The sequence below is a fragment of the Electrophorus electricus genome, chromosome 2 (assembly GCF_041902795.1).
Source record: "Electrophorus electricus isolate QZ-2024a chromosome 2, ASM4190279v1, whole genome shotgun sequence".
Taxonomy (NCBI): domain Eukaryota; kingdom Metazoa; phylum Chordata; class Actinopteri; order Gymnotiformes; family Gymnotidae; genus Electrophorus; species Electrophorus electricus.
The window spans coordinates 13,871,603-13,880,682 of NC_137498.1; the positions used below are offsets into that span (position 1 = coordinate 13,871,603).

Genomic DNA, 9,080 nt, shown 5'->3' on the forward strand with positions numbered 1-9,080 from the left:
CTTCAGACATCCTTTGCAGAAATGTTTTGCAAGACACATTAGGATACACAGAAAATGCTTTGCTTAGTTCTACAGAAATATGTGACTATTAGTAGCTTATAGTTAATAAAACTGTTTATTATGTTTCTTTCCTAATAGAGGGCCTTAACATTGGGGGCAGTAACGCCTGCTGTGGTAGAGTGGAGATCTACCGTAATGGTCAGTGGGGAACAGTGTGTGATGATCACTGGGACATGAAGAGGTGGTGTGCAGACATCTGCGATGTGGCCCAGCTCTCACTGGCCACTGTGGTCAGGGACAAGAACCAGCATGGCTGGAAGATGTTCAGTGTTTAGGAACTGAGAAATATATAAATCAGTGTTCACACAGAGGATTTGGGAAGGAGGACTGTGGGCATATCGTTATTAAATAAATCATAAATAGTATTGTTATTATATAAAATGTTTTACAAACATCTTAACTTATCTCTTTAACAGATGACATGCAGAGTGTTACATTGATCGAAATCTCATCATGCTCTGCTATCTCACCTGCAGTGGCAACTGCAGGCAGACATTTATTAAATAAGATGAAACATGGATTAACAATAAACACTAAAGGCACTCACGCATAACAAACAGGGCAGCACGATATTAACACATAGACATAAACACAATTAATGACAGGATCAAATACTATGATCTCTGAAAATACGCATGAATATTAACACTAACAATGACCGACAACTAACTCTCAAACACAGGGGTTTAAATACATATATACATAAACGATGTGTGTAACAAGGATCAGGTGTGATGACTTATGATGAAATCAAGGTGGGTGTGGTTACAAACAAAGGCATTACTTTTGGCTGCTTCTTCTTTTGTGTAGCTCTGCAGACTGGACACCAGTGCTTTTTACCTACAGTTCACATATCGTCCCAACCATTCAATAGATGATGCAATTGCCCCCACTCTTCATCTGACCCTTATCCAGCTGAACAAAGACACATACGATAGAATTCTGTTCATAGACTGCAGCTCAGAATTCAACACCATCATTCCTCAGTGTCTGGTTGAAAAGAGACTGCTGGGTCTGAACTCCTCTCTCTGCAGCTGGATCCAGGACTTTCTTGGTGGGAAAGCCCCATCAGTCTAGATCAGGATCACTGTCTCCAGCACCACCACACTGAGCACTGAGCTTCCCCAGTGTTGTGTGCTCAGTCCACTGTTGTTCACATTGCTGACCCAAAATTGTGCAGCAATGCACAGCTTGAACCACATCAAATTCACTAATGGCAAGACTGTGGGGTCTCATCAGCAGTGATGATGAGTCAGCGTTCAGAGAGGATGTCTCAGAACCTGTCAGTCACTAAATGTGGAAAAAAACAAAAAAGATGGTGGTTGACTTCAGGAAAGTATGTAGTTTTCACTCTCCGATCAATATCGACAGCTCCTCTGTGAAAAATCATTACAAGCACCAAGTTCTTTGGTGTCCACCTAGCAGAGAACCTCACCTGGACCCTCAATACCAGCTCCATAGCCAAGAAAGCCCAGCAGTAACTTCTACTTCTAGCTCATCCCCTGCCAATATCCTCACCATGTTCCACAATAGACAGCATCCTGAGCAGCTGCTTCACTGCCTGGTTTAGGAACTGACTCAGACCGCAAAACCCTGAGGAGAATAGTAAGAACAGCAGTTAGGTACTGTTACCTCAGTAACTGCTGTATGCTATAAGCGTATTTGTTTATATGTCACAGTATGGTGCACTGGTTGAAGTTGCCTATATGTTAATATTTGTGCTGTATTTCATATTTATTGTTTACACATGTTCTCCTTTTGTGTTGCATCATGGTACTGTAGGAGCATTATTTAATTACCTGTTTATAGCTAGAAAGTGTCACAGTTGGTCAGCCAGTTAGCAGGGGAGACACACCCACCCCTGCTAAGGACTACTCATTGCACCTGCCCCGTTCACAATCCCCTGATTACTAATTACTTTCACCCATTCCACATTCACTCCCTGCTCTATTTTAACCCCCAGATCCAAGGAGATGGAGCTGCACATTAGTGGTCCTACTACGTTGAGTCGAACCATGCATGATCAATTGTATAGAGTAAGACTAGCTCCTCTGTATTTATATTTGAGGTTCCATGCGTCCATCACGGACAACCTATGGAGAATAAAGATTACCTCGCTGCTGACCCGCCTCTCGCTTCCATTCACCTGCCACCGTCACAGAAAGACAATAAAAAGCCTCTTGACCACTCTTTTGACCTCTGTTTACCAGACTCTAGATCCTAAGTTATGGGCCACCCATTGTATTTCTTCTGTAACCAGGCCACATATTTGGTCTTTATCTCCTTCTGAAGATCTGTCAATTAGCTGACTTCAAGTTGGCTTTATATTGGTTTCAAGCCTCTGTTTCCAGGGGGCATAGTGGAAGTGGCCTGTTGCTTGCATTCTGTATGCTAGGATCTTGAGCTTAACTACTACAGTGGTATATACCAGTTTGTTGGTTTCAGTTATACAGGTTGTTGGTATTGTGCTTATTGCTGTATTTACATTTGTGAGCATACTGTCTGATGGTAGCTTACCACGAAGTTAGGTGAGCTTCAAGCAGTGGATGACAGTAGTTACCTTAGTCATGACCATCATCTGCATGGCCACAGCTGGACCACACAATGTCCATATTACAGTTTGGCTCTGGTGGATTCCTGATGTAGTCTGACCTTTCTTTCTCAGATGCAATATGTGTTCTGTCTGGGCAGTGATACTGACCCTTTATTTCATCCATCCTTATAGCATTATTATACTTTACATATATAACATAGAATCTAATATTACTTATCTTTTATATACAGTGAATGTAAAGATTGTGGGGTGGGGCCTGGTGGGTGGAGCCTGGTGGTTGGGGTCTGCCATAAATGCTATTGAGCTCTTTCATTCTAAATAGTTTTGAAGGGCACCGATCTGCAAACTCCATCACAGTTTGGGCGTATGAAAATTACATGGAACGTAAAAAAAAAATTATATTGTAAATCTGTCTAGTTTTATCTCTCTTACCAAATTTATTTCACTGTTTATATTATACAGTTTATATTGAACAGATTTTATGTTCTATGATTTTATTATCCAGGTTTTTATCATTGTTTTTTTTTAATCTTGATTGTGTGTACTCTTATCTTGTACTACAATTTTAAAAAGTTGTATACAACTAAAGTTTACTATTATTATTATTATATTAGTACCACCAAATGGTTTAGTTTAATGGCTTTATTGAAGCTTCATGTTTTAAACCATGCCACATGATCATAATAATGATCTGAGTGTAGTCCTCTTCCTCCTCTTCATCACAGTGTCTCAGTGTCTCTTCCGTGATGCAGTGATGGGCACAGTGACGTGTTCACCGTTGCCACACTCACAGCAAGCATGAGATGGAGCTTTCAGCTGGGGGGGGACGGTGAGTCTTGCAGCTGGCTGGAACAACCGTCTGTCCATCCTCATCTAAAATGGATGAAAGCAGAGAATGTTTGCACAGCGTTCATTTTAATTTAGTCAAAGAAATAACCTGCTAAACCTGCCTGTGTGGTGTTCACATTACTCTAACGCAGCATATTTACCATATGCCTTGTTTGTATGTTATATTGAACAGCAAAAACACAGGGCCTGCTATTCTCTTCAATTAATTCTCAAGTCTGCATCTTTATTTTTCTATTTAAAATGTACTTAATAATACATCTGGATTTTGGGAAATAAGGAACCACATGAGTGTAATGGTTGGGAGGCTGAGGGTGAACACATATACAAAGTAACAATGCCTCGGATGTGAGAGTGAACTGGAACAATGACTAGGCAAACCCTAATGAGAATGAGTAAACGAACAGACAGGATTAACAAATAAATAAGAAGTTTAATATAAAAAAATGAACAAGAAAAACAACACAGAATAGAATGAGGGAAAGAATCAGAAGACTAAGCAGGCTAACAGGGCAAGGCTGATAACAAGGCAACTAAGGAAACTTAACACTAAGGAACGGCTAACAGGAGAACAACGATGAAGCACAGAACCAGGTTACTTATGCTAGACGAGACTGTAAACCATGGACAGGCACAGGAATTGGGACAGACTGAGGGAAAAGGAGTGGGACTGGCAACATGGCTAGAACAGGAGGCGAGCACAGAGACAGGAGAGGAGAAAAACTGGGATAGCTGCGGGAACAGGGACAGGGACAGGCACAGAAGCAAAGGCAGACGTAATTATGTTAAACAAAACTGAGACAGGCACAGCAACAAAATAAACAACAGGCATGAGTGCAGCTACTGGAACAGGTAAAGGAACACCGATGCCACAAGGCAGGGTAACAGGTTTTTACCAAGTTCACACAAACAGGTATAGATACATTATGTAGATGCAGTTACAGAAGTGTCGTAGGGCGTGGGCACCAGTGGAGCATGAGCTGAGCGTTCACGAGCACGTCTGACGTGTCCTGAGCGTCCACCTGCATGTCCGATGTGGGTGCCGAGTCATGGTTGCGTTCAGCGATGGCAGGCTCAGGAGGTCTGGAGGTGCGGCTGCACTCAGCGATGGAAGGCGTGGGAGGTTTGCAGGCGCGGCACTGGGAGGAGCGTAGGCAGGCAGGCCAGAGAGAAAAAGGCTGGGGAGGCAGGCAGGCACGGAGGGAGGGAGGCTGGGGAGAGAAGGAGGCAGGGAGGCTGACAGGGAGGGAGGGAGTGAGGGAGGCTCAGGAGGCAGTGAGGCAGGTAGGCAGCCAGGCTGGGAGGGAGGGAGGCTGGGGATACATGAGGCCAGACAAGCAGCATGTGACCCATACTCCAGGGGAGGCTGGGAATACATGTGGCCACATGATTAGAATCGAGACCCAGACACCGAGGGGAGGCTGGGGCTACCCATGGCCGGTAGATCTGAATGGAGACGCAGACTCCTGGGGGAGGTTTGGAATACATTCTGTTCATCTGGCCACATGTAACCCCAGACTCCCTCCCTCCCTTCCTGCCTCCCTCCTTTCCTCCCCAGTGTACCCAGTGTTCTTGCTCTCTCCCTGCCTGCTTGCCTCCCCACCCTCCCTGCCTCCCTCCATCCAAGCCTGCTTGCCTGACTCCCCAGCCTCACTCCAGCCTCTCTGCCCACCCAGCTTGCCTGCCTGCCTACCTGCTTACCTCCAAAGCCTCCCTCCCTTCCTGCCTTCCCCACCTGCCTCCCCAGTGCCTCTCTCTCCCTCCCTGCCTGCCTGCCTCCCCAGCCTCTCTGCTTACCCTCCTGCCCACCCACTTGCCTGCCTGCCCAGCTTATGTGCCAGTCTGCCTCCCTCCCTGTTTACCTGTCTCCCTCACTCCTCAGCCCCCTCCCTCCCTCCATCTCTCCCTGCTTGTCTGCCAGCCTGCTTGTCTCCCCAGACTCCCGCCCTCCCTCCCTGCCTCCCCAGCCTACCACCCTCCCTGCCTGCCTGCCTGCCTGTGCACCCTCCCTGCCTCCCTGCCTCCCTGCCTCCCCAGCCTCTCTGCTTACCCTGCCACCTGCCCACCTGCCTGCCCAGTTTACTTGCCTGTCTGCCTCCCTGCCTGCCTGTCTGGCACAGTGATGCATTCACCCCTGCTATGCTCACTCTCCATCACTGTGCAGCAAGCATGAGATGGAGCTTTCAGCTGGGGGCTGATGTTGAGTCTTCCAGCTGGCTGGAGCAACAGTCTGTCCATCCTCATCTAATATGCATGAAAGTAGAGGAGGTTTGTACAGTGTTCATTTTCATTTAATCAAAGAAATAACCTGCTAAGCCTGGCAGCATAGTGTTAACTTTATTCTAATGCAGCATATTTATCTGGGGGATGGGACATCCTGCTCGACTGGGAAGCAGCAGCACATGGTATTTCTGGAATGTTGGACCAAGTTGCATCGAAAGATGTTTCGACATACGTCTTGTGATTCCACTCTTACTTGAAATGGTCATATTCCAGACAATCCATGCACCTCTGTTATCTTTTTTTCATGAAAAGAAGCCACGCCTCTCCTCCATGACACATGTTTGTAAGAGATTGAAATCATGACACTCAATGTTAGTTTTGCACAATGCCTAATTCAGAAAAATGCACAAGCAATGCTAAAAAAAAGTCTTCATCTCGGAGTCGTATAATTCTGATGGATTGGGCAATTTGGAACTGGTTCCTGATTCCCATCACTTTGCTTTTGAATGAAAAAGCTGATTGTGTGTTGAGGAAAACAGATGTTTTTATAAGTGGCTGTGAATGGATTTGCTTTTGCTATTAAAGTGTGTTATTCCTACTACCATATCTTCTCAGATTCACTATTCATCCGAGTTCTCTTAAGTTTATAGTCTGCTATAGACTGCTACCTGCATATCTAACACAGAAATTAGTGCTTCCCATTGCAGAGCCAAGATTATTCTGACATGTTAAGTCATTAAAATGACTTCATTCTGGTTACCATGATATTAAGAATGGAATGCTTTGAGAATGCCAACTCCAGACAGATAAACAGAAAACCTATAGATGATGCATAAAATGAATGCTAGATGAAAATAGATACATTTACTCACATCTGCAGGAGAACCTGCCATGTCTCTCTCCTCCTTCAGTGTCTGCTGCTCCTCCCTCATCTTCCTCAGCCACTCTCCCATCATCTCCTCATCTGCCGCCTTGTGGTGTCCATGTGGAAAGGTGTGACACTGTGATGTGGGGGAATGGTGCCGATGTCTATGTCGTTGGTTATAAGGATGGATTCTGTTTCAGCGAAAATCCATGTTAGTTTAAAACCTGCGTAACATGGTACACCACAAAGTTAGTTTTCAGCTCATGAGGCACAGCATTGGAAATACCCGAGACAACAGCCAGATGCAATTTACCCTGTCCCCATCAATTTCTGAACTGCGTTACATTGTCCCCACTACTTCTTCAAAGTGTATTAAGAAAATATTAGTATTTTCTTCACAAGCTTCATTTTGCTCCATTTGATAAATATAATTTGATTAATTGTTGTTTTGATCTATAAATCTAATCATATTATGTTCTTAATGACAATCAGAACACATTCTTGCTGATATGTTGTTGAGACGATGGTGAAATAAACGCAGTACAACAGCATTCTTGAAATGCTGATTAATCAAAATCAATAGAAAACAACTGTACTTCAAATATATATTAAACCATAATGTTAGTTTTGAGAAGCAGGCAAGATGGGAGTCGCATGCAGCTAGAAATGTATGGCTTTAGTGAGCAGAGTAAACACTGCAGGCAACAGCCTACAGTGATCACGTAAAGCTCATCATATTATTCCTAGAGAGTAACATTCTGTCCCTCAAAGGCAATGAAACAAGAAAACGTTGGTTGGTGGGATTGAATTTTGCATCCTAATGGGGAGAAGACAATTCAAGCCAGTTTGTAAACTATGCCTTTCAGGCACCAAAAAGGAGGAAATGCTGGAAGGATCCAGAAGTCCCCTTGCTGTATGGTTTCTGTAGTGTAGTGGTTATCATGTTTGCTTTACAAGCAGAAAGTACCTGGTTCAATACCAGGCTAAAACACTTTTCTTGGTAAATGTGTAACTGCTGTCCTTACAGTTGAATGGAGGGCTGTTCTTCACAGAGCAAAGTCAGGCTCCTTAACTAATCACCAAACTGATGAATTAAAACTCGTAGCATAATGTCTATGCTAATTCAAGACTTTCAAACATTAGTACAGGAAGTATAAACTTTAGTGAGTGTGTCCTTATTTTGTTTCCTAAAAAGGTTTATGCTAATTAGCTCAATTTTAAAAGTTACTTTCTTCAAGTCTATGGCAAAGAAAAAATCCTTGCAAGGCAATGTCAAGCATACAGAATTTGTGCAATAAGTTATGCTCTAAATGCCAATGAGAGAACTACAGAGATAAAGTAAAACTCTTCATATTATGCCCAGTTAGCAACAGTCTGTTTCTCGAAGGGTAAGCAACAAGAGAACTTTGGTGGGGTTGTCTGAATTTTGCATCCTAATGCTTGAGAAGTCATACTGCTTAGCCAGATTTAAAACTATGATTTTCAAGCCCCAAAAATGAGCAAATGCTGGAAAGCAGCATTTTTTTCTGCAACTTTGAATCAGATATTTCTGAAAAATTAGAATTGTAAACCATTTAAATTTTAGGTACATCTGCTCGTAAAACACATTTTAGGCCATCCAACATACCCACGACATTTGCATAAAATGGCAGCTATTTGTGAACAGAGAGAGTAATGGTATTTACTAACCGTCAAAATGATTTATTGCTTGATTTGATTGGTTGATTTGACAGCTGTTAATCATCCTCGTCGTCCGAGTCATCTTAGAAAAGAAAGTTGATCCAATTATTCTAGTATAAATGTGATTAATAAACATGCTTTTAAAATTATACTTACGTGGAGATGGTGGCCTACAGGTTAGTGTGGTTGAACAGCGTGAATAGGCCTAGAATTATTTAGACGTATGTTATAAGCCACAGTGACCTCTGTATACGTTTCTGTAAACGTTGCCGGTTGTAAGAGGTGAAATATTTGTGAGCTCCGCCAGAGGGCTCGATGAATAGTGGATGACAGTAGAGGGATTCACCCCCTCTGCCTGTGTGACAAATTAACGCACTGCATAAACTTTTAGACATAAAGCGATCTTTTAACATATGGTAGACGCACTCTAGAAAAGATTACCTTGTAACAACTCTTTCAATATATGAACTGTTTCATCAGCTTGTGTCCTTATATCTGCAAATAAAAGTAACAAAAATGTAAACAAAACAAATGCATAAAATTAAAATTTATAAAAGTTCACAAATAAGAAATTACCTTGGTCGGCAATTCTCTCCACAGAGTCAAGAAAGTCGTGAACGTCGGAAACTATGGAAATACATAGAACAGAATTATAGACCATGAGTAGAAAAGATCACCATAATGATATCCTTTATACCAAAACCGCATTTATGTCAGGTCATGTACTGGTTAATTTAAGTAAATAGATTCACCCACTTCGAAGCTAAAGTTTTTCTATTTAGCTAGCCCTGAGAATAAGAATAGCCGTCGATCAAAAGAGTTTTAGTCGATCAAAATATTTCACGTACTCTA

General features: G+C 42.8%; 1 long non-coding RNA gene across 1 annotated transcript; it reads right to left on the reverse strand.

Moving 5' to 3' along the window:
* Positions 1-3,247: 3,247 nt before the first annotated feature.
* On the reverse strand, positions 3,248-8,725 carry LOC145648015 (uncharacterized). Its single transcript, XR_014116417.1, has 5 exons — positions 8,670-8,725; positions 8,385-8,583; positions 8,238-8,310; positions 6,556-6,739; positions 3,248-3,487 (listed from the first exon to the last, which is right to left on the reverse strand). It is a non-coding gene; the product is annotated as an uncharacterized LOC145648015 (long non-coding RNA).
* Positions 8,726-9,080: the final 355 nt, after the last annotated feature.